This window comes from Copadichromis virginalis, linkage group LG6 (genome assembly GCF_057382275.1).
Source record: "Copadichromis virginalis isolate Kocher_CV1m ecotype Utaka linkage group LG6, C_Virginalis_male_GT1.1, whole genome shotgun sequence".
NCBI classification, from domain to species: Eukaryota; Metazoa; Chordata; class Actinopteri; order Cichliformes; family Cichlidae; genus Copadichromis; species Copadichromis virginalis.
Window position 1 is genome coordinate 4,355,841 of NC_140623.1, and position 27,058 is coordinate 4,382,898.

At 39.8% G+C, this 27,058-nt stretch overlaps 1 long non-coding RNA gene across 1 annotated transcript; it reads left to right on the forward strand.

Moving 5' to 3' along the window:
- Positions 1 to 11,090: 11,090 nt before the first annotated feature.
- LOC146707004 (uncharacterized) lies at positions 11,091 to 12,247 on the forward strand. Its single transcript, XR_014921042.1, has 3 exons — positions 11,091 to 11,187; positions 11,649 to 11,741; positions 12,006 to 12,247. It is a non-coding gene; the product is annotated as an uncharacterized LOC146707004 (long non-coding RNA).
- Positions 12,248 to 27,058: the final 14,811 nt, after the last annotated feature.

Consider the following 27,058-nt stretch of genomic DNA (forward strand, 5'->3'; position numbering starts at 1 on the left):
CTGGGATTGCAGAGCTGCTGTATGTTACCAAAACTATAAAAACACAAGCTGACAAGTTTAGTTAAATGAAAGACTGACAAGTTAGAAGATCAAAGAAAATCAATTTTCGAAAATATTATGGACTTCCACCCGATCAATATATATTTGATCCACCTACACTCAGAAAAATAAAGGTGCCAACTGGAACCAAAAGTGGTTCTTTAGACTGATGCCATAGAAGAACCTTTTTTGGTGCCACAAAGAACCTTTCAAGCAATGGTTCTTTGAAGAACCATTTCTTTCAGTGGTTCATTGAAGAACCTCTAAAGGTGTCCCAAAGAACCATCAAGAAATGGTTCTCACTACCATCTTGTAAACCTTCCCTTTCAGTCTTGCTGCTATCCTTCTCTCACAAATCACCCCTGACACTTATCTACGCCCACTCCACCATACCTGCACTCACTTCTGTGTTTAAGTTTACTTTTGTCTCAGTGAGTCTGTATTTGGGTCCTTCCCTGCTTGCTGGACAGCTGATTTATGACAACTGCAACCTTTTAGCTTGAATGTGTTTGGAATATTTGTCTATTATTGCTGTAGTATTATTTAGTCAGGAAAACATTGTTTATAATTATTAAAAGTAAATTATTTGCCTCTTGTTGTTGAAGATGACCTGACTGACCTCTGCCCTTATTGTGGGAAACATGATAGTGACGCTCACTGGGTAAATGCTTATGTTTTATGTGTCCTTCTCAGGTTCTGCTTAAAAAAGATCGTTTTAAAAAACCCAAAACATTTTTAAAAATTGACCATGTCAACGCTGAACAGGACTTACTCTAGTTGTAAAGCATGATAGCCTGCTTTATGATCTGAGCATTTTGCAACCTTTTACATCTTTTTATAACCATTTTACCATAATACCTGTGTTTCCTTGTTTGTCTCAGTCAGAGTGGCTGTGACAAAAACCCATTTGTTTGTGAAAGATGCCAGTCAAGGAGTTAGGGTCTCTGGGTTTTGTGTTTCGTATCCCAAATCATTCATTTATTTATTCATTCGTTTATGTTTTTGATAAACAACTTTTGAATTCAGCTTTGATTGCTGTTTGTTTGTTTGACTATTCCAGTGTTTTGTCTTTCTTCACATGTTTGAATTGTAATAAACTGAGGCAAGGAATTAGGCAAGGAAGCTGGAAATGAAAACTGATCTTTATAATAGTTCTCCATGGACTTGATCTGATCCTAGTGTCGTCTCTGCTATTCCAATCGCTGCTCCCTGGTGTGAGCTCTCTGCTCTCTCAGACGATTCTACTGTATCTCCAAACCCTCGTCGAATAGCTGACGAAACATCCTGTCCTCTTTGGAGAGTGATCCAGTCAGGTCCATAAATATTGGGACATCAACACAATTCTAACATTTTTGGCTCTTTACTTCACTACAATGGATTCCAAATGAAACGAAAGAGATGTGCTTCAACTGCAGACTGTCGGCTTTTATTTGAGGGTATTTACATCCAAATCAGGTGAGCGGTGTAGGAATTACAACAGTTTGCAAATGTGCTTCCCACTTCTTAAGGAATCAAAAGTAATGGGACAGAAAACGAACCATAAATCAAACTTTCATTTTTTAATACTTGGTTGCAAATACTTTGCAGTCAATCATAGCCTGAAGTCTGGAACACATAAACATCACCAGACGCTGGGTTTCATCCCTGCTGATGCTCTGCCAGGTCTCTACTGCAACAGTCTTCAGTTCCTGCTTGTTCTTGGGGCTTTTTCCCTACAGTTTTGTCTTCAGCAAGTGAAATGCATGCCCAATCGGATTCAGGTCAGGTGATTGACTTGGCCATTGCAAAACAGTCCACTTCTTTCCCTTCAAAAACTCTTTGGTTGCTTTTGCAGTATGCTTTGGGTTATTGTCCATCTGCACTGTGAAGCGCCGTCCAATGAGTTTTGAAGCATTTGTCTGAATATGAGCAGATAATATTGCCTGAAACACTTCATCGTGCTGCTTTTGTTAGCAGTCACATCATCAATAAATACAAGAGAACCAGTTGCACTGGCAGCCATACATGCCTATGCCATGACACTTCCATCACAATGCTTCACTGATGAGGTGGTATGCTTAGGAGCAGTTCCTTTCCTTCTCCATACTCTTCTCTTCCCATCACTCTGGTACAAGTTGATCTTGGTCTCATCTGTCCATAGGATGTTGTTACAGAACTGTGAAGGCTTTTTAGATGTCATTTGGCAAACTCTAATCTGGCCTTCCTCTTCCAAACAGTTGTTTTGGCCACACCTAATGTTTTTGCTATCTCTCTGATGGGTTTGTTTTGTTATCTCAGCCTAATGATGGCTTGCTTCACTGATAGTGACAGCTCTTTGGAGCTCATTTTGGCAGTTGACAGCAACAGGTTCAAAATGCAAATAGTACACTTGAAATGAACCCTGGACCTTTTATCTGCTCATTGTAATTGGGGTAATGAGAGAATAACACACACCTGGCCATGGAACAGCTGAGAAGCCAATTGTCCCATTACTTTTGGTCCCTTAAGAAGTGGGAAGCACATTTGCAAACTGTTGTAATTCCTACACCGTTCACCTGATTTGGATGTAAATACCCTCAAATAAAAGCCGACAGTCTGCAGTTAAAGCACATCTTGTTCGTTTAATTTTGAATCCATTGTGGTGGTGTATAGAGCCAAAAATGTTAGAATTGTGTTGATGTCCCAATATTTATGGACCTGACTGTGTGTGTGTGTGTGTGTGTGTATATATATATATATATATATTAAAATTCCATAAATACATATCTTTGCCTAATAACAAACACGTAAATATGATTGTTTGCGCGCTTGCGAATGGCAATCACCTTCTGGCAGCCAAAAACTCTCCTGACTTCATGCAACCACAAAAGGTATACCCAGTTAGCTAGCAGAGATCTCACATATTACAAAACTGCACGTTGCCCACGCTCGGACTAAAAGTAACTGAACCAGCCGCAATAAAGGCCACAAAAATGTGTAGTGTCCAATATCTGTTAAGACAGAAATTCGGACCTGTGATAGCCAATAGCAGCTGTAGCTATTGACAATCCAGTCTTCAAGTGATGACGTATGAACCATGCTTCTGGGTCCAAACTACTCTGTTTTTATCAAGGCTGTTGTGTTTTTAACATGTTTTAATGCTTTGTATCTTGTTCTATTTAGTCTGAACAAGCCCCTTAAAAAAAAAAAAGTCAGTGATCACCGTCAGCATCTATCAGTTTTTATTAAAGACTGGTTTTTAAACCCTTAGATGTAACTACAGCCCCATCATCAGGAACCAGGGCTGGACTGGGACAAAAAATCGGCCCGGGCATTTTGACTTAGAGACCGGCCCACCAGGTATTATAGGAAAAACCATAAAGCCTTTGAATAAAAACAAATGCTGTTGTCACAGTGATGCACACTGTCTTGTTGGTATATATGTAACAATCTAATAAACTTAAACCTACACCATCCTCCCTGTTCTGGTATTCTAAACAGTACCAAAAGTAGACTGCTTGGTTGAGTTAACCTCCTAAACTATCTAGAGCACATGGTGAAAACCTGAAATTAAGACAGAGGAGACTAGAGGTGAGAAATGATCATTACTGTTTACTGATGACAGATTTATATATATTTTCATAAACCATTCATTTGCCACATCAATAAACAGCATGGCAGGGCAAAATATTTTTTCTGACATGGCAACCTTTAAAAAGTGAAAGGAGACAGAAAGACAGGTGAGAAAGAATAAAACTTAATTGACTTTTTGATGGCATTTTACACACAGTACTGGTACAGTATCTAGAAAATGTGGGAAAATACTGGCATCATATACAGTACTTAGCTACTTCTGAAGAAATTATGTTGGGACCCTCAAAAAAATTACTATGTACAATAATGGATTTCTATACATTTTACATCAGATGAAAACGTTTGTTGTAAGATTCAGATAATTATTTATTCAAAGTTTTTATATGACATAAAAAAGAAAAGTATTTCTTTGTTTCCCCCTTTCCCTGTTAATGCCCTACATGCCCCCTGACAAAACTGCACAGTTACCAGCTGTCAGCTACTTAGAAAAAGATCCTGGTGTTATTTGTCTCTCAGAAACAGTTCATAACTTTCCTTCAACTCATTCATGTCACCTAAAAGGTAAACCTGTTTCTCCATCACCTGTTCAGCTCTGATGATCCAGTAAGGACATCTCCTGGTTTCATCTTCATGTTTCCCTCTCACCACATATCCAAACTGACATCATGACCAGCAGCTTTACAGCTGTGGCTCCAGCAAACATCAGCTGATACTAGAAATTAATATTAAATAAATTCTAACAACAGTTGATCAAGCTTAAATGTGCTGCTGTTGTTTAGCGCGACATCCGCCGGTTTCTTCTTTCTGGCGCAAAGTGGGCGATAAACAAGAGAGAAAAGCAAATCAGCTGATCATTGATCAGTTTCATGATTGAAGTAGAAACAGGAGAGAGAAGGGGAGAGAATGAGAGAAGAAGAGGCAGCTGTGCAGCTCCAGCTTTATGTCTTTTTCATTGTAGCTGAAGTCCGGGACAAACTGTGTTCCTTTTCACCTCAATACGAAACGCGCAATATTTTCTCTGAATACGAGACGATTCCGTTTTTTACGGGACGGTTGGAAACTCTAATAACTAACCTTATAAATAAAATAAGATAAAACAAGTTCAACATCAATAATATCATAGCACCCGCCCAGCTACAGTATATATAAACGCCGTCATGCTAGCTAGTACGCAGTACGAGTTATTGTAACTGACTGTAAAAAGTCAGCATAACGAAAACAAACTCCATCTAAACTTGGTTTATATCTGACCCAGATAGACTGCAGGTCAGAACGTCTAACCTGAAGTTCAGTTCACCGCCTCGGGTCTCTGCTCCTCCTGCCTTTCCGTCATCCACCTGCCAGCATGTTGCATCTGCTGGCCTCCACAACTTGCTAATGTTACTGAATCTGTGGAAGCTCCGCAATAGCCACCACCAAACAACTGAGTTATTTTTACACACCTCCCTTCATCTGGGCAATCCACGACCTTTCAGTGTTTATACCGGCAAATGCCCGGTATGCCCGATGGCCAGTCCAGCTATGTCAGGAACCGTCATGTTAACTTTTATCAAGTGGAAAAGTTAGCGTTCATCCTACAGCTTCACTGTTTATATTATGCTAACCATAGGTGTGTAGCTAGCCACTACATAGCCCAACTTCAGTAACCCTTCAAACGTCACTGCTGTCTAGGTTTCTGTCTCCATTTATGTTGGAAGTGATAGCAGAGTTGGATGTTTTAATTTTTCTGAAATCTCTCAGTCAGAACATGCTCTATCATGTTTCGGTGGAAACTAGCAAGCTAACTTCCTGCTAACTTCTAACTCCATTAAATTTAATAAATTCAGTTTTCATAGATGCCTGGATGGTAAACTTAATTGTTACACCAGGTAGAGCAGCAACGCTGATGATTTAATTAAAGAATTTAGACAGTTTGTAACTCTCAGTGATGCCGCAGTGTTCGTTTGACTTTGGGACCTAAAGCGGAGTTTGGACCCGGAAATGACTAATGACGTTAGACTTAAAAGACCGAATGGCAGCACGAACATGATGCATCAGAGCCACTAACGTCAACAATCGCCATTTTAAGCCCAGCTACAGATATGTGTCGTAAATTTAGTGTCACATGGAGTTTTCGTCAAGGTAAAAAGAGGTGTCAATCATGCAAATCAGCCAATAAAAGCAGACGTTACAGCGCCTCAGAATTTAAAGCAACAGAGTCCATTTAAACTGTCTATGGCACACAGGAGAATGGGCCTGCTGGATGACAGTCTGTGGGTAATTCTTCAAAAATATATTTTAAAAAAAGCATCTTTAGGCATGTAAATGAAATTAAATAATTACTGCGGGTTCAATACCTAAAAAATGCAACTCAGACATGGTGACCAAAGTGTGCCAAAATTGAGCAAGCTGCACAACACCTGAATATTTATTTATTAAAGGTGCAGTAACTTTTCACTATGTTGCTTTAGAAGCATAAATCTTTGCACGGATGATGTTTATACATTCATTACTGATTTTCTGGATTAAAATGTGAACAAAGCATAGTTTTATAGGGCTTATATTAGTGATGGGAATGCTGGCTCTTTTTAGAGAACCGGCTCTTTCGGCTCCCAACCAGCTCTTAAGGTTGTTTTGTTGCTTTAATTAATTTATCAACAACAATATAACATTATGCACAAAATGAATTACTAATGTAAAAAAATGTGTTTTTATTTATATATGTTTGTTATATAAATATGCTTTTATTTATTCACTCCACATTAAATTAAAGAAATTATAAAATACAAAAACCAACTATTTACAATTCTACTTTTAACTATTTAAATTTTCAGCTTTTTCCTTTTAAACAAATTTAAAGTGAAACAACAGAAAACACTAGAGGTGGGTTTTAATAATCAATTCATCGATTAAAATCGATTCTGGCTTGGATAACGTGATATTGATTCATTAAAATCCTGAATCGATTTTTTTTATCTAAATGTATTTTGCCCAAAATTCCAGAATCTCAGGCGAAACGTCACAAAATTTAGGCAACCACCAAACATTTAAAACAGTAAATGAGAGCAGGTACACGGCTTCTGCACAAAGACGTAAACACACAGCGCGGACCCGCGGATCAGAATCAGTGAGATGTCGCCTTTCTCACCCGACAGCACGGACACGGCTGAAAACCGACAGCTCGCTGATCCGGTGTTTCGGCGGGTCCGCGCTTTGTGTTTACGCCCTTTTTGCGCCGATTCTAAAGCTGTTAGTTTTATCTCTCTCCAAACAATACTGACTGAACCAGCAGCAAAAGAAGATCCAAACTACGCTTCACATAAACATTGTCATGGACTCCCTCTTACTTTTTCTTTTTTGCTTCCACCACACTTCATGCACAGCTCTCTCTCTCTCTCTTTCTCAGTGTACTTCAAGAACAGTTTCCTGTCTATCCCCAAAATCTGTTTTCTACATTATTCGCTTGCTTGTTACGCACAAGTCTACCATTATTTACAGCGCTGTCGGCCGATGTTTTTTTTTTTCCTTTTAGTTACTTCCGAAAAGAAAGCCTAATTTCTGCTGTTCAATAGGTTTCTGAACAAATTTAAACTTTTTAAAATTATACAAAATGCAAAACGCTTAGCTGTGTCTCTAATAAAACCGCTGTAACTTCAGAGGTAAGTTACAGCGGTAAGGCCAGGAAAATCACCATGTTTTTCTGTGTTTTATCTTCAGCTACTTTGACACAAAGCCATCTGCTGTGATGCTCACACCTTTGATAAAGTCTGGAAAGTGTCAGCTTCTTTTTTATAGATACAAAAATATGTAAATGTACTGATCTGAATTATAATATTTCTGACTGTCTGAGGCAAAATTTCCCAGATTCAAATCGAATTGAATTTAATTGACTCGAATTAAATCGAATCGTAGATCGAATCGATTCAGGACCTTGTGAATCGGAATCGAATCGATTCTAGAAATCGACAATACCCAGCCCTAGAAAACACTGCAAACCACAACACAATAAAAAATTAATATGCAAAACAAAAAGAAGATGCATGTTCTCTGTGATATGGGCCTGGGATGATATTTTGGGAGAGCGTTTTTTCCTGCTTTGAATTGCATACATAGGATTCAGTGCATGAATAAACTTTCTGAATCCTTTAACATCCACAACTGAAAATAATTGGAAATCAAGTGCAATCATTTTGCCAGGTCTTTATAAATTGAGTTGTCACAGAGGGGCCACAGACGTCTGCAAAAACTCTCTAATATAGCTCTGGGTTGGTTTAGGTCAGGGGTGGGCAACTCCAGGCCTCGAGGGCCGTGTCCCTGCAGGTTTTAGATCTCACGTTGGGTCAACACACCTGAATCACATGATTAGTTCATTAGCAGACCTCTGGAGAACTGCAGGACATGTTGAGGAGCTAATTTGGCCATTTAAATCAGCTGTGTTGGTTCAAGGACACATCTAAACCTGCAGGGACACCGGCCCTCGAGGCCTGGAGTTGCCCACCCCTGTTCTAATGAGAACACACATATGATTTTTCTCTTAGTATTAAGTATGAACAAGTCAACAACACAAAGCAAAGGCAATAACCAGCATGAAAAGACGTTAAAGTAGAATCACTGTGGCAACTGCTTTGGAGTAGAATTAACATGAACAGGTTGAAACAGGGGCTTAAGCCTGTTTGCTCATCTGTTCGTTACCAGTAGAAGTTCAGGGTCTATCTGCCGTGTTTGGGTCTGCGTTCACTCAGCTTTAAAACTACTCTGGATTCTGTCTGTGTAGATGCTTGCAAAGCCAAAGTTCTGTTAGGAGCTGAATGCAGTTGTTTCTTTTCTGGATGCAGTTTGCACCTTACCAACAATACAGTGGCTTGCAAAAGTATTCAGCCCCCTTGAACTTTCCCACATTTTGTCACATTACAGCCACAAACATGAATCAATTTTATTGGAATTTCAGGTGAAAGACCAACACAAAGTGGTGCACACGTGAGAAGTGGAACGAAAATCATACATGATTCCAAACATTTTTTACAAATACATAACTGCAAAGTGGGGTGTGTGTAATTATTCAGCCCCCTTTGGTCTGAGTGCACTCAGTTGCCCATAGACGTTGCCTGATGAGTGCTAATGACTAAATAGAGTGCACCTGTGTGTAATCTAATGTCAGTACAAATACAGCTGTCCTGTGACGGCCTCAGAGGTTGTCTAAGAGAATATTGGGAGCAACAACACCATGAAGTCCAAAGAACACACCAGACAGGTTAGGGATAAAGTTATTGAGAAATTCAAAGCAGGCTTAGGCTACAAAAAGATTTCCCAAGCCTTGAACATCCCAATGAGCACTGTTCAAGCCATCATTCAGAAATGGAAGGAGTATGGCACAACTGTAAACCTACCAAGACAAGGCCGTCCACCTAAACTCACAGGCTGAACAAGGAGAGCACTGATCAGAAATGCAGCCAAGAGGCCCATGGTGACTCTGGACGAGCTGCAGAGATCTACAGCTCAGGTGGGGGAATCTGTCCATAGGACAACTATTAGTCGAGCACTGCACAAAGTTGGCCTTTATGGAAGAGTGGCAAGAAGAAAGCCATTGTTAACAGAAAACCAGAAGAAGTCCCGTTTGCAGTTTGCCACAAGCCATGTGGGGACACAGCAAACATGTGGAAGAAGCTGCTCTGGTCAGATGAGACCAAAATGGAACTTTTTGGCGCTATGTGTGGCGGAAAACTAACACTGCACATCACTCTGAACACACCATCCCCACTGTCAAATATGGTGGTGGCAGCATCATGCTCTGGGGGGGCTTCTCTTCAGCAGGGACACGCTCAAAAAAATGAATGAGGGGGATTGTTCAGTGTATATTAATTATTTATTTTCATTTTACTTAAAATATGTTTTTGTTAAGTTAACATGTGTTTTTCTAATCAAGTCTATGTAATTGTGTCTATTATTCAACGTACATAATACTAATGTGTTACTTGATGGCATAACATTTAAGTTAAGTCAATTAGGATCGATATACTTTGTATATCCACAAGGTGGCAGTAATGCAAAAACAGTTGTAATAAAACCGCGAAGAACAACAAGGTTTCATGGCTTGGGCCTGCTCATGCGCAAGACTTCAAATTTAACTTGAAAACGTTGTTTTGGCGCCAAGCTGCTGTTTCTTTGAGAGGTTAGACCACTTCTTTCTTTGACTATGTTGTGTAGTATCTACATGTCGAGCATGGTTATATTTTGCGTTTGTCTTACAAGCCATGTTATATCGTTTGCGTGCGCTTGTTCTACATTAGTTTTCCTGGGTCCTGGACATGCTTATTTTGTGGAGTGTGTAAGAAACATTTTTATTGTTTTTTGTTTTATTAAGGGATTAGCTACAGGGGTTCATGGGGTTATTTTTTCAAGGGGTTATTTTTTTCATTTGCTTTCTTGGGATTCCTTTACTGTAATCCAAGAGTCATAAATATCGACTAGGATAGCAAGGATAGCATAAAGTGACATTTAAAATCCAAAAAGCCAAGAGCGAAAGCCACTGTGACACCATTGTTATGCTCTATCAGTAATCGGTATTATGTAAAAATGGTCTGTAAATACAGCATGTTTCCTAGCGGAGTTATACATATCAACATAGTTATAAATTACAGTTTGTTAAATCACACACTTAATTTTTTAAATAAAATTATTCACAACATATGAGTGGACAGACAATGGAGGTCGACAGACCTGGTGATAATTGCTTCTATAGAAAGTTAGCACATGGCAGTGTCAATCTCTTGCTTTTCTTCTGAGTAGTATTTTATTTAGCTGTAATTCAATCAATAATTTGCTTCTTGAAATTAAGTAATGAATTTCTTGTTTTACTTTATAAATTTCAGATCCGGGCCTTTACCTGCTCCCTCCTATACTGATGTGGTGTATGTGGTACTGCTGAGCTTGTATGTGGTATGTGAACTGTTATACTTTTAAAAACAAAACTGTTTTAAAAGTTAAGTTTTCTTTAGTCACCCATCCCATGCCCCTGTTATTTCTTCTCCAGATCTGAACCATTGTAAAGGTTGCAGTTCAAGGGCCTGAGGCATGAAATTCTTTTCAGATCAGCTGTGATCAATATTTTTTGGAACTTGATAAATAACAATAAAAGCTGTAATGGCTCCATTATCATTTTGTGTAAATATTTGTGTTAAAATTATAGCTTTAATGAGGTCTTTCTACATTAGTTTTAGTTATAAAGTGTATATATATATATATATATATATATATATATATATATATATGTATATGTATATGTATATGTATATATATATATATATGTATATGTATATGTGTGTGTGTATATATATATATGTGTGTGTATATATATATATGTGTGTGTATATATATATGTGTGTGTGTATATATATATGTGTGTATGTATGTGTGTATATATATATATACAGTATGTTGTGTTTGTTGACATGTTTTCAGGTGGAAGCAGAATATGTGAGGATTACTACTGCTCCACTTGTTCCAAGGCTTTTTACACAACTTGACCAATACACCAATGACCAGCTCATAAAAGTCTTCAAGAAAAAAGGAGGCGTTGCAGGGAAGAAAATTAGACAAACTTTGGCCCCTGCCACACAGGTGCGTTATTCTGTTGGTAGCCAAATATTATGGCTAATAAGATCATTTTCAAATTTAAACAGCTAGTGTATGGTAGCTGCACAGTGCACTTACATTTATATTAAGCAAGACAAAGTTTTGTACTCAAAACGTTGGAAAACTTAAATTACCTAAACATATGTAAAATGTGATCCCTCAATTTCGGGTTAAACCATAAGTGAATGGTTTTTATGTCAAAGATCAGTTTTTGAATGCAAAAAAGATGATGTATTAGTTTGTCTTTACCTCCATTATGGACATATATAATGTGGTGGAAACCCTGCCCAACAGGTTAACTATTCATGTCCATGTGGTGATTAGTTGGTCTTGTGTACATGTCTATCTGTGCAGTGGATATGTCATTCATTTTGCGTATAATGTGAGTTTGTGTCATCCTAAAGTATATCTGTTTTCTCTTCCTGTATCTCTGCCACTCTCTACAGAAGGAAACTATTGAAAAGGGGAGGGAGTGTGTCCTCAGGGCACTACCTTTTTACCTGAATGAAGACCCAAGCATCCTCTTCAAAGAATAATTGGTTGGTAATTTTAGTTTAGTTTTTTATCTGTATTAAACCAAATTTTGAATAACTAATGTTGTTGCATGTTGTAGTGTTGTTGTTGTAATTTGCATGGAACCTGTTTAAATGTTTTGGGAAATCTTCTTGTATACCCAAACTATTTATATTTATTGTTGAATCTGTAGTCTAAAATAGTGGCTCACTGGGGTGCATGTTCCTAATATTGTGTTTACTTCATTAAACTGGACGCCATTTTTCTATGTTTTTGTGTCTAAGCTACAGCTACAGCTGTTCAGAGGGAGCTGGAACAAATTACCCTTGCTATCTTCACCATCGAAAGAGTTGATGCCAGCACTCCTCCAGCCGATGTGGGTATAACCGTCTCGGGTGTTCTGCATGACCTGGAAGACCTGGCCTCTGCATGTGCACTCTTAATGGGTGGGATATATGCACTGAATCTCAGTTAACCTCAAGACTGAAAGCTTTCTTTGAAGTACTTCAGAACCTCTTCCTTCATCTGTATGTCAGCAGACTCTTGACCAAGGTACAGATGCTCAAGAATAAACTGAATGAATAAGCCAACCCTTAATTTGGATGATGAATGTTCTGTCAGATGGACAGAAGTTTTTCGGAGGCTGAATGGGAATAAAATGGTAATTTGTTGAAAATGACAGATAAAGGGAAAATTACATGAGAGAAATTTAGAAAATTTTGAAAAGATTGTAAACTACTACAATTTGAGAGATTTTACGTGTGTGTGTGTGTGTGTGTGTGTGTGTGTGTGTGTGTGTGTGTGTGTGTGTGATACTGCACCAGAAATGTTGAGGGGTGGTGTGTATATTAGCATTCAAGGCATATTGTTATGAGGTGGAAATATGTTCATATTCTGTTTGTGTTACATTGTGTGCATTGTAAAGGTAATTGCAATACATACTAAGAATAAGGGTAAGTTAGGAATACAGGATGAATGTATATTTTGCGGACTTTTAAAGACGAACATTTGTTTCCATGTTAAAATGTTTACAACTCAAGCTTTTTGCCCAAACACTGGTAAAATAAACGTTGACAGTGGCAAGTGTTAAATGGTTACTTCTGTGCTGTTGCAGAAAAACTGAACTCTGACAAGCTTTTTTTTTTTATTGTTAGACCATAATGTTGGCATGTTTTATTAAAGTTTTATTTGGGATGGTGATATAATTTTCTTTGATTGCTAATATCAGTGGATTATTATTATTATTATTATTATTATTATTATTATTACTACATTAATTTTTTTTAATTGTGGCTGTTGAGGTGGACACTTCACTTTGCATTGTTAAAGGAAAGCACTTCATTGGCGTTGTGTTACTGGACTGACCCTAAGCAATCATTGCAAATAGCAACTTTGCTATCCATTTTAGACACTAAAAGAAAAAAACACTCCACAGACCTTACTAGCATCACATGTGCATAACTCAAGTGTCATCTTATCAACATGTTATGTGGGCTTCAATGTTTTTTTTTTCTTCTATTTCTGGCAGATACAGACATTTAATTTAAAGTCGTGATGTTGCATCTGTCTACATACTGTTAGTTACTAACCCTAATGAGCTGTCGTGTTTTGTTTCGGACCGGTTTTACACAAATGCTCACTGAATGTGTTGGCAATAAAAGAAATTTAAAAAAATAAGTTGGATGTACTTAATTCATTTGTGTGGAACCTGTTGACAAAATAGATTTATTTAAAGCACAAGGTGGCTGAAAATATAATATTTGAATTAATCTAACTTAAATTTAACATTTTACTGCCACAAATAAGAAATGTGTTGAAGTAACTAATCTAAACTATCTAACCTGTAAATATATCATCTATGTTCATACAACATAACTTGATTTAGGTAGTCTTAAATATCTCTTGTTAATCTTAAGTATTTTAAAATTAGATGAACTAAAGATTTTTTCTTTAAACTAACACAATGCAATTTCGTGGAACCTGTTGACAAAATAATTTTAATTAAAGTCAACGTTTAGCTGGTCAGAGTTGATGGGAAGGTGGATGGAGCCAAATACAGGGCAACCTTGGAAGAAAACCTCTTGGAGTCTGCAAAAGACTTGAGACTGGGGCGGAGGTTCAGCTTCCAGCAGGACAACGACCCTGAACATAAAGCCAGGGCAACACTGGAATGGTTTAAAACAAAACATATCCATGTGTTAGAATGGCCCAGTCAAAGTCCAGATCGAAATCCAATCGAGAATATGTGGCAAGATCTGAAAACTGCTGTTCACAAACGCTGTCCATCTAATCTGACTGAGCTGGAGCTGTTTTGCAAAGAAGAATGGGCAAAGATTTCAGTCTGTAGATGTGCAAAGCAGGTAGAGACAGACCCTAAAAGACTGGCAGCTGGAACTGCAGCAAAAGGTGGTTCTACAAAGTTTTGACTCAGGGGGCTGAATAATTACGCACACCCCACTTTGCAGTTATTTATTTGTAAAAAATGTTTGGAATCATGTATGATTTTCGTTCCACTTCTCACGTGTGCACCACTTTGTGTTGGTCTTTCATGTGGAAGTCCAATAAAACTGATTCATGTTTGTGGCTGTAATGTGACAAAATGTGAAAAAGTTCAAGGGGGCTGAATACTTTTGCAAGCCACTGTATAGACTGCCACTATTTTTCCTCCTCTGGCACACAAACCGAAAAGTAAAAATGGAACCAATAAGTGGAATCGACAGGCAAGCAGAAAAACATTTCCAAGGAATTAAACTACTGCAAGAACTAGTTCTTGATTCCCATCCCTACTCCCTCCCTGGGTGGAGAATAAAATGATGCTGAATTAAATATAATAGATTGCACCTATTTCCCATTTCCTTCAATCAATCAATCAATCAACCTGTGAGGTGGGATGGATTATCTCCGCAAAAGAGAAGTTCTCACTAACACAGATTTAGACAGATTTGTGAACAATATTTGATAGTAATGGGTCCTTTGTGTATGTAGAAAATAGGAGCAAAAACAAAAGCGTTGCGTTTTATTTTTGTTCAGTGTATAAAGAATCGAGGGGTGTTGCAAAACTTTTGCAATCAACTGTATTAGTTATAGTTTACAGTGATGTCAAGATGCTGTCTGTGCTGTCAGTTGACTGTGTGAAAAGTTAAAATGAAATGATTTTAGGGCAAAGGGGTAAAGTGACAAAGGGGGGAGTTGAGGGAGACTTGGAAAAGGGTGTACAGAGTGGGGGAAAACAGTGCCAAAGTTTCAAACATTTGGTGATGACTGAATATGGAACAATTACAGCAGATATTTGGGTTGAGTGGTGGAGGGGTGATCTTATTAAGGCTTTCAGGAGAAGCGTGTCATTTCATCGACAGTGACAGTGACACCAAATGTCATTTTAATTGACACTGTGCCATAGGAGAGAAGGGAAGGACAGAGAGAGAGAGAGAGAAAGGGAGACAGAGCGAGAGTCCTTCTTCCCCCAGGGCGATCTTAATTGGTAAAGTTAGGAATATAAGCTATGAAATATTAAATGTATAAAGTAGAATATTCACTGTATTCTGAAAGCACTTTAACTCAACAGGAGCCTTTGCACAGCAGAGCACCTAATAGGAAAAGTTGGTAAATATTTCTTTTTCAGTCACATCTCAGCTGTAAAAAGTGCCACTTCTCTGCATTAAATAATCATAAAGCATAAATGCTGTGCTTGCTTTTATGCACGTGCAGTGGGGAGCTCCTTAGAGAAATAAAAATGAAGCCAAGTTATGGAATTGTATGGTACCGCCTCTGAAGGGAAATAAGTGTTAATTTTTTGAAATTAGTATGCCTATACCTTATTTGGAAGTCTTACTTGTGTCTTATTTCAATCCATCTGTTCATGCATGCACAACGTGCACACCACAAAGCAGGATGCACATGCACATTCACAGCAACACTAACATGTAGTTTGCACGGCTCTTCACTCATAGTGAAAGGCCACTGTGAGTGAAGTCACAAGGTTCACAAAGGTAAACTTCAGGGCGACCAACACAAACATCTGCAAAAACAAAACGTGGGCATTTACAAAACAGCTGGTTAATGTTTAAAGCTGTCAAGAGCTCAGAGCCAGCCAAAATGTGCATTGTTTTTGGGTGTTTTGTTTCTGTTCTTTAAAAAAATTTGAATACATTAACACAGTGACTTTCTACCAGTTCACTGGAAAGTTACACAATAGTGATGATACGCATAATAAAATAAAATTTAAAGGGAAACATGAAGGGAAAAATATATAAAGGGAAAACACAAAGAAAACATTGTCTGAAAGGAGTCACTTTCAGTACAACACGCAAGACATATTACAGCTTACAGACAGGACCATTAACCATTATCCTTTTTGATATCCAGTTTGTAGCCTGATAAGAGTAGCTTCCTGCTTTGTGTCTAGCAAAAAATAAGCTCAGGTAATTGGGATATCAGAGTATGTACTATAAGTGCTGCTTTTTGTTGCCATTTTCTTGTGCTATTGAATACTAAAAACAAACTGGATTGCCTCAGGGACATCTGTGTACAGCGTGGACCTGGGGTCTTCCCTGGTGTAATAGACTCTTGTGCTCAGAGCTTGTTCCTTGTTCCATGATTAGTGCCTCTGTTACGTTTTTCAGTCCAGGTTTGTCCAGCCTCTGGAAGGATTTCTGGATGTCAGTCACTTCTTCTAACTGACAGTGATACATACAGTGCAGGGGCCTGTCCTTACATAATGATCATTCTGCTTGCTCCACTTTTTTGGGGGTTTCTGCTGCCAGAGGTATTCACTATGCATGTGGTAAGTTGTAGCCATCTTCCAGTTGTAGTGATAGATGTTTGCTGTTTCATCCTGGACAGCAGTTCTGACACTCACTAGTCCTTTATCAGAATCAGAAAGACTTTATTTATCCCCAAGGAGCAATTAAGATACAACAGACCAGCATAATGTTGAAGATAAGGACAGGCAATGAGATAATAAATACACAGAATATACAGAAGAATACAAATATACTGACTGGATGGCGAAAAACAACGAAAAGAGCATTAAAGTTAGAAAAAGAACGCAAAACTGCTCAGCTGACTGGCCGGTCGACCGCGCTAGCAGCGGCTAGTCCTCTGTCTCCTTTCATCTGCTTAGTGTGTGGTCTCATGGTAATGGACTGGGGGTAAAACCCTCCAAGTAACTTCCTTGTCTTGATCTCAGTGGCTTCCATCTCCTCCTTTGGCCAGCTTAGTATCCCAGCAGGGTACCTGATCACAGGCTGGGGGTAGGTGTTGCCTGGATCTTGTTCTTCCCATTCAGCTGACTCCTCAGGACTTGCCTTACTTTCTGCAGGTATTTAGTGGTTGGGCCTTCGTAGCAGCCTCTTCATACTTTTCCATTTGCTTGTTGAAATCCGAGGTACTTGTAGCTGTTCTCGATGTCTGCAATTTTGCCTTCTGGTATTCTCTCAGGTATCCCTGGACCCACTGAGGCCAATTACCGAGATGATGTCAAGTAGCCTCTAAATGGTCTACTAGAAGATGTGAATGCAGCATTACGGACAATCCGTAACTTGACCACCACTGGAAAAGATCCTGTGGGACTTGCATATACAGAGAAGCTAATTGGTGATGGCTAACCAACCGGGCATGGTAGTGATGGACAAGTACAGGAAGACAGCAATAATGATAGATGTAGCTATAACGAATGATAGCAATACCAGAAAAAAGGAAGATGAGAAGCTGGAGAAATGCCAAGGGCTGAGAAAGCTGCTCAAGAAGATGTGGTGAAGGCAACAGTGGTCCCATCGGCATTCAGGGCACTTGGAGCAGCGACCTCCCCAAGCTGGGCGAGTCGCTCCAGCAGATCCCAGGAACAACGTTTGAGATTTCGGTCCAGAACAACACAGTCCTAGGAACACCAAAAAGACTGCACAAGACCCTTAAGGTCCCAGGCCTCTGGTGGAGGCTCTGATCTTGAAGGATAAAGACTGGCCACAATGCAAGAGGGTATTTGTTTTCTTATTTATACAGCTATTACTATTTTTATGATTATTATTAATATTTAAAAATTTGCATTTGTGGCATGCAGGATTTCTATCCTGCACCATTGCATGTTGCAGCAGCCTCAACACCCATACTTCCTATGGCTTTGTAATCTTGCAGAAGGAACCTAAAAAAGTAAAACCAAAGCTTAAAAAACTGACTACATGAAAAAAAAAAATTTACTAACAGGAGCTAAACAACAGGGACACTGCAAGGTCAAAATTCTGTGGTATGTTGTATTAATACGTAAGTCTTTGTGTGAGGTATCTGGAGGTTTGGCTTCTCCTTCCTGGTAGGCAAAAGGTGCAGCTGCTGCAACATTGTTACGGTCGCTGACCTCTAGTGGCTCTCCCTCTGTAGAAGAGTTGTTTTTCTCCTTTTCTTGTGTTGCAGGTCTGCCTCATGAGCCGCAGCTGAGGTGTGTTCCAGCTCGTCAGCCACGGCATATAGGCTGCCATCCTAAACTGCCACACCCTCTGCCATTTTCCCCATGTTGCCAGAGCTGTGAGCTGTAGAGTTTTGGGCAGCGGGCCTTTGTGTGTATGTGTGTGAGAACTTACCCTCTGTGAACTTTGGTTTTTCTTTCTTTTATTGTGAGCGAAGGTGTGCCCTTATTGTGATAATTAGTTTGTCATTGTGGAAGCAGGTAGGGGTTCTCTGCCATTTTTGTTTCACCTGTTTTCTCCTGGTTTGGTTAGACAGGGAGCTCAGCCATTGTATTTTGTTTTTGGTTAGTGAGTACTTGGTTTTGATTTCTAGCTAAAAGGGGGTCTTTTGTTTACTGTTTTGGCCTTGGAGACCCTGAAGAAAAGAGCTTCCCTGTGTTTTTGTACTGTAGTAGTTTTAGGCAATAAATCTTGTATACTGACATCTCTTTCTCCAGTAGTTCATGTGTTCCCTTTCACTTTGTGTTACCCCTCACTCCAGTCGACACTCCGTTCATTAAGTGGGGCGTAACAAACATGCACTGGTCTTTGTTCACCGTCACAACAGGAGCAGAAAAAGTCACCGATTGCCAGCCTCGATGCTCCACGAATATGTTTTATGCAGAACATTTAGAATAAGTCTGTCATGTAGACTTCTGATAGTGCTTAATGAGCAGTTGGACAAAACTGTATTTTTGTAATTAGTACTACAGTGGTTTGTATACCACAGTGAAATAAATGTAGTTAAATATTTGTATATTTTATACTCTTTCACATATTTTAAACTTTTGAACAATGGAATTCTAATGGGCATTACATTTTATTACATTATATTGATGAAAGAGAATATTTTAAAAAATGACAATTTCAAGTTTCCTTTCAGTTTCCTTTCATCATGCTTATAGTAATTGCATGATAAGTGTTGTGTAAGGCTTTCAAAAAAAACATGAGAGAGCCTAAAAAGACGTGAAGGAAGGTGAACCGATGTTCTGGCAAGGGACAAATGCGAACTGACACAATAAATACACATACAGGTGATTAGGAGAGTGGGAGGACACAGCTGGAACCAATTAGACACAACGAGACAGGAATACAGGAAGACAGGAAGCACAATAAACACATAAACAGAGACCCGGGGCCTGTTCTTCGTACGTCGCTTACTACATCCAAGATCAAATGACACATCCAAGACCAAACTATCGCGCTAACCGTGAGCTCGCTAATCCGGTTCCCCGAACACACCTGCTGTTGACGATTAGTACAGCTGGATGAAGTAATGTGCGATCACTGGGTGTCGTAAAAGGGGATACGCATCGATAGCAGAAACAGTGATCGGCAACCCTCTGATTGGTCGGTGAATATGTCGAAGGAGCGCGCCCAGTATTTCACCGCAGCAGAGCAAGAACTCTTGATTGAGGGATTTCAGGAGTACCAGAGTGTAATTAAAACGCAAGGGAACACTGCGAAGGCTGCAAAAGCAAGGAGAGAGGGCTGGCAGAAAGTTGCTGACAAATTAAACGCGTAAGTAATGCAACATATTACATGACACCATACCATATCATATTGTAACATATCAAATCATATCACATGATATCCTTGTACACATTAGAGCCACAACCGGACCCACCAGAACATGGGAACAAGTAAAAGTGAAATACAAGAACATACTACAGAATGATAATATCCAACACTTATATTGCTGTCAGTCTCTTGAAAAGACACCCTGAAACAATCCCTGTGTTTGTGTATAACAGCAACCAAGAAAAGGGCAGAGCAACAAAAGACAGGTGGTGGTCCTGCACCCCCTCGTCACACCCCAGCAGAGGAGCTGGCCCTAAGGTTGAATGCCACCAGACCCATTGTTGAGGGCATCCCTGGGGGCAGCTCTTCCGTAGACCAGCAGAAGCCGGGGTGCAGTAGCAGCAGCACCTACATAACTGGTGAATGGGCTCATGATTCCATTTGCACAATGTAAAATATGTGGTTGTTGCCTTAATGAAAATGCTATTCGTACTGTGACATTCATTGGCACTGTGGGTTTTCTCTGTGTGTAGTGTTACATGACACTCCATCACTTTTACCTGTTCCCATGGAAGGGGTGACTGGAGCATGCACAGTAAGTTGGGAGATATACATATATCTGTCCCCACCCAATTGTACAGACCAATAGGCTGTACCACATCCCTTTGTAACACCATTGTGTTACCATTGCACAGGACAGTGACGCAACCCTGTCAGATGGCTGTGGTTTGGAGGAAGACCCTGTGAGTACATGCATGCATTGGCCTGAATTGCCATCTACTTGTGTACTGCCATGTGTGTCTGACTGCAGTATGATTTGCAGGCCAAGAGGCCGGCAGAGAGGCCTGCTCATACAGAGGTGGGCAGTGTTGTGACTAATTATACTGCCTATGTGACATGTATTCCCCGTTAAATGTTGTCACTACAATTGACACAGGGTGACATTCGTCTGCTCTACAAGAGAAGTCTCCAGCAAAAAATGGAGTATACTGAGCTGAAGAAACAAAAGCTCCTAGGTGAGATCGAACTACAAGCTCTAATGAGGCATAAACTACAACTGGAAATCGAGTTGCTTCAAAAGGAACTCCAGAGTAAGTAAGAATACATGTTCATACGGAGCACTGTTGCTGACCTTGCGTGACACAGTATATATGCTCTGTTTTTCCAGGCAACTCTGATGACTGGCCTGTGTGTGATGGGACAGACAACGATGCTCAAATAAACGTCAATAGAAAATATGTCATGTCATTTTTTTATTATTCGAAATTGTGTTGCACAATCCTGTCCCGTGCAGCTCTGCCACTAGGTTGGTCCAAGTGCACTGGCTGGAGGTCATCATCAGGCTGCACCTCCACCACGGGGGTCCTCTCTTCTCTGATGGTGGCAATGTTGTGCAGTACGGCACATGCAACAATAATGTCACATGCCCTGTCAGGTGCAACCCTCAGGCGTTTCAGACACTGAAATCGTTCCTTCAGTTGCCCAAAGGTCATTTCAATGCGTGCCCTTGTCCTGGCTAGAGCTGCATTGTAGCGGGTTTGTGGCCCAGGGTTGGGGTCAGGGAACGGTGTCATGAAGTACTGCCTGCATGCATAACCTCTGTCTCCGAGGAGAATCCCACAGTAGGCCCCTGTGTAGTGGGGAAATGCTGTTATGTTAGGCCCGAAAGGAGTATGTAGTATCAAAATAAGCCTCTTTTACTTACCACGCTCAAATGATGTGCATAACCCTGACTCTCTGAAGATCCTTGAGTCATGCACTGATCCGGGCCATTTAGCTTCCACATTTGTGATATGGCACATGGAGTCACACACCATCTGAGGGATTCTATTATATGTGAACACACTCCTCCCATTATATATTGCCATCTGGAATGTTAATATTACTCACCTGCACATTTATACTGTGGCCCCCCTTTCGATTGACAAAGTCCCCTTCATTGGGGCCTGGGGGGGCCTTGATCGCAATGTGTGTGCAGTCTATGGTACCAATCACATTCGGGAAGCCTGCGGACGATCGAGCTACAGTTACCAACATAGGTCATGATTGCATCACATTCACTATCCAATTTACTGTACCTGCAATGGCAAAAAAGCCCTGTTTGACGACCTGTGGTCTTAAGTGGCTTGGAAAAACCACAAACACACCCAGGAAATGCTTGAGTGCCAGGTACACTTTGCGAATGGCCCGGCAGACGGCACTTTTGCCAACGTTCTCTGCGTCTCCACAAGCGTACAGAAACGTGCCACTCGCAAAGTAACGCAAGGCAATGCACACAGTTTGTGCAGTTGTTAATGCCCGACTACGGTGAGTGGTACTCTTAACATGGGGATCCAGCAAGTTGGTTAGGTAGATGATACCCTCACGGGAAAATCGGTATCTCTCTATGAGCACACTGTCGCGCTGTGCTAAAGGATCCTGTCTATCCCGCAATATACGTTGGATTCTGAACACTCTCCTTATCACTCTTGCACCTTCTGCAATGGGTGGCTCGCGTACAAACGGACAGGACATGGCTGCGACAAACTTCCCACTTCCACCTTCGCTTTTATAGCCGTGGTCTGTCATCTTGATTACACGACGTAATTTGCTATTCCTACTCTGGAATGTGTGTTGCATCTGGCGTGATCACCTACATGACATAGCGTGATTACTAGTACATTTCCCTTTTTTTAGGGACTGACCTGTATGTATCTGTGTGGAATCAATAAAAGGATCAAGTGCTGCATTATCTTTAGTTACATTGATGTTATTTATTTATGGTGAAACAGTGGCGGAATGTCGCTGTTGCTTTCGTATGATGACGCGGACATACCTGCGTGGCCGCGATCTAATCCTGTTTACATAAAGTAAACCTGCTCCTGAGCAGGTTTACGCTTACGGCTCTGTTGCTATGACAGCAAGTCCCGGATGAGCTTCGGGGAACCGAACGATCCAGGATCACGCGAAATCGTCAACAATCTAATCCAGCTAACTTACTTAGCGAGGTACGAAGAACGGGCCCCCAGACTCAAAACACAAACTTGATGCTGTAAGCAAACAACAACAGGGCCCAGTAATGACAGACAGAGATGGAGAGTGAAGGAAACCAAACACTAAAACAAAGAAAAGACGAGGACAAAGACCAGTGGGGTACGCTAAAGGAAACTAAACTAGTCACCCTACAGTACCCTAGAGATATATAATATAACAGAAAACTCATGAGCACAGGGAAACTAAAGTTTGAAGTAAACCAATAGAGTATAGGAAACATAAATTACTCCTCAAGATCAAAACAATAATGCTTAACAACGTTCAAAAAACACAAAACACTGGGCCATGACATGTGCATCATGTGTCATTGCACTTGCTACTTATTATTAATATTAGATGTTTTTAATGGACATTTTGACATTTTAACACTGTGGCGGAGGTGTTGTCTCTGGCCTGCTGCAGAGGAGGGGTGACACAGTGAGTTCGCGGTGTGCAGAGCACCAAAACAACAGAATTTGCTGCCATAGACAATCAACCTGACAACACTGTGTGTGCATGGGCTCCTTGCTACAAACACATTTCTGTTTATTCACATATAAACACATTTATGTGTGTTTTGACTTTTACTTAGTGCGTCATCAATTCATTCATTCGCAATGTAAATCTCTAATAAAGTGAACAGTACAGCAGTTTTCTCTAATTCTTTTATAGAGTTGTGGGTCCAAATGAAAAAGGGAAAAACCATTCTGAACAGGTGGAGAGCAGTGTGTAACCTAACCAAGCACAGCACCCAAACAGCCCTGGCCAGGGGGGGAAAAAATTAAGACAAAAAACCAAAAAAACCCCGAAGGTATAAAAACAATATCTAAAAAAAAAAAAAAAAAATCAGCCGTGTGTAAATAATAAGCTGTCGTTCCCAAACGAACAAAGTCCATTAAAAAAACACTAAAATTCTGTTAAATACACACCTGTGTAGGCTTGGACTGGTAACTGCAAGGTGTGAGTTTTATTCCCCAACTTAGGTTATGAGTTTTTTAAGTTAACATGTACCAATTGTCATCAGTTACTATGAATTTATCTAACAAATATAAACATATTTGTCTTTTAGACTTTTAGACAAACTTTTAGCATTAAGCCTTGTGATGTATTTTTCAAAAAGTGGTGGCATATTTTTAACTTTGTGTTTGGTTGTTTCGCAACTGATAGTAAAAGCAAAGCAAATCTGGTGTAGCAAAACGAAAATGAAAATACAACAGAGGATAACAATGGACTGAATCTCAAACCCTTAAAACACAATTTGCTTTCTTTTTATGCCTAATATCAAATATACTTCCTGAATCTACATTTATAGCCATAAATGACAGAAATTGCCATTGCTTTAAAGCGCTTTGAGTGCTCAGAAGAGTAGAAAAGCGCTATATAAGAACCAGTCCATTTACCATCCATTACTTTAACATAGTGCAGTCTTAAATTTGTCATACATCCAGTGGATACACTTGTATAAAAATGCTGAAAACTGAATTTCATAATGTCACTGACATTCAATACCATCAAATGAGGAACGACTGATTCACAATAGCAGAGAAAATAACACTTATAGAACCTAATTTTCAATCAATTAAGTGTTACTGGGTAGCTCTGAATCTACTAAGTCACTGGTGATTGAACCCTTAACATGATTCACATACAAATTAATTTAATTTACATGTGCTAATAACAAAGCACACTTCTGACACTGCTAAAAAAAGTAAAGGTCCACTGAAGTGAATGGAGTTGATGCAACTGTTCTAGTCAATGGTTCCGCTTATAGTGACACTTCTGGAGTCAATCAGCATTAAGAATAAAACAGACAAGAGAACAGGTCAATAAGAATGAAAAAAGGACAATAAGATGATGGCTGTGCTGGCACACTGAAGGTACGTAGCACCTACGTAGAGCCAGGGAACTCGGCCGAAAGTCAACAGCAGGGAGCAGAAAGTGATGGACAAATTTGCCTTTAAGAACTACTCATTAGACTTTTAACTTGATAAATACCCAACATGGAAACCTGAACTCCTATGTGTTAAATATGGCCCAAGGAATCAGTGGCACTTGCCAACAACAGATTATAAGCCAACACAGTTAATGCAGCCTTCCATTTGTGGAAGAGGGGAGCAGTCTGGCTTTGTGACACTGTTGATCTTTGTAAAGTGTGTACAAAAACAATCAGACCCATAACACTTAGTGGCCACTAAGCAGTGTGAACTTTTTGTACTAGAACTACATTCTGCAATACCATGCAGCAATATATAGTTACTTGTTTCTGCATGTGTAACAAACAATCCTTTGCTCTTCCTATGCACTGTGTACAGATTTTGTTTTCTAACTTCCAGGCCCAGTGATGTTTGAATGAGAAAGCACTGACATAATCTAGTGCATTCTGTGTTTTTTCATTCCAAAGCCATTTTCCCCTCAATAGTTCAAAAGGCCCAGTTTAAGAGTGAACATGAGTGCAGCTGGATTAAAGTCACCACCTCTCATGCCGCAAACAGAAGATGAACACCCTCAACCCAGTCTGCATCAAACTTAAGGTAGTGTCCTCAGATCATGCTTTTGACAGTTTGATAAAACCTCTTTGAGTACAACTTGGCTTTTGGGGTGGAATACATTGGAATAACAGTGAAATGTGTCGAGCTGTTTAATCACTTGCACATAACTGGGCTATGACGTCTGGATATGTTCTCGCAGACCAAAGACTGAGGACCTTTTCATCACAGATTTTACCACCACAGGAAGAGTAAGATTTACCATAGGAATTGCCTCAGGAAACCTAGTTAACGTACACATCACAATTAATAAAAAATTGTGACGAGCTTTTCTGCGGGGCTTTATTGGACCAACACAATGCAATAAAGCATGATCAGATGGCACACCGACAGCCGGAATGGGATATATTGGATAAGATCGAATTGTCTGATTTGGTTTACCTGATTTTTCGTAAAAATTACATTACAATACAGTATCACTTTACATTGTTCTTTTAACCAGATCAGTAACATTGGTGAGGAATGTGGTGAAAAAGAATGTGGCTTACTCAGATATACACACACCTTCTGTGCAACTTCTTCCTCAGGCACAAGATCAAACAGAAGGGAGTGAGGGAGGTAGGGAAGCAAAAAAAAGAAAAAAAGAATCACAACTCTTCTCAGATCTGAGATACTCTCATAACAAATGCACATCATTAACACTTTTGTTCTACCCAACGAGCACTTTGATGGATGGAGGACCAAAATAATTGCATCCTTTAACTCTATAAAGATAAACTTCAATAATAAAATAAAGTCCACACATCTAGCAGCCAACCCAATGTTTTAGCCACACAATTAAACAGGACAAAATATTTATCCTTATCCTCATCACATAATGGTGATATTAGATAAATGGATAAACCCAGTGACTGTAGTATAATCCCCCAAATTCCAAAATTTATATTGCTGGTGTTGGTCTGCATAGTGTTATGTAAAGAAGACTCAACATTTATCCATTGAGAGCCCATAGTGCTTGCAGTTGTGTTCGGTTTCCAACTTTGACTGACTGGGGTCTTTCTGACAGGAAGTCCAACAGCCAGTTAGAAAAGGAAGATCGCAGTCCTCTTATGACAGAGTAATGGCTAACCAATCAGACATAGTAGGGGTGGACAAGCAGAAGAAGTCTGCTGTAGTGATAGATGTAGCTATGCTGAATGATAGCAATATCAGTAAATTGGAACACAAGAGACCTGAGAAGTACCAAGGGCTGCGAGAAGACTCAAGACATCACCCTCCACATCAAAAAGATGTGGAGGGTGTTGAGGTTAAGGATCGAGGTTAAGGATCAAAAAGCTCTTCAGAGGGTGATATGTACGGCAGAATGCTGCTGCAGGACTGCTCTCCCCTCCTTCAGGACATCTACACCAGGAGATGCTGGACTAGAGCAGCTCAGATATTAAAGAACCCGTCATATCCCGGCAACAATCTGTTGGAACTTCTGCAATCAGGCAGAATCAGATTTTCTATTTTATTTAGTATTAATACATTTAATGTACACAATTCACTTACTTGCTGCATATAATGCTGCATATAATGCTACTTACTGCATATAATGTTCTCTCCCATTTTGCACAGTCGAGGAGCATGTCAGGATACATTTCACTGTGTGTTGTACTCATATAACTATGCATGTGACAAATAAAGAATCTTGAATCTTGAAGGAGAGGAAAAAAGAGGGTGAGAGAGCATGTCCTGGAGGTGCTCCAGGGCTTCCTCCTAGTGGGACATGCCCGGAGCACCTCACTCAGGAGGCATCTTAATCAGATGCCTCCTGAGTGAGATATCAAAAAGCCTCAACTGTGTCCTTTCGATGTGGAGGAGCAGCGGCTCTACTCTGAGTCCCTC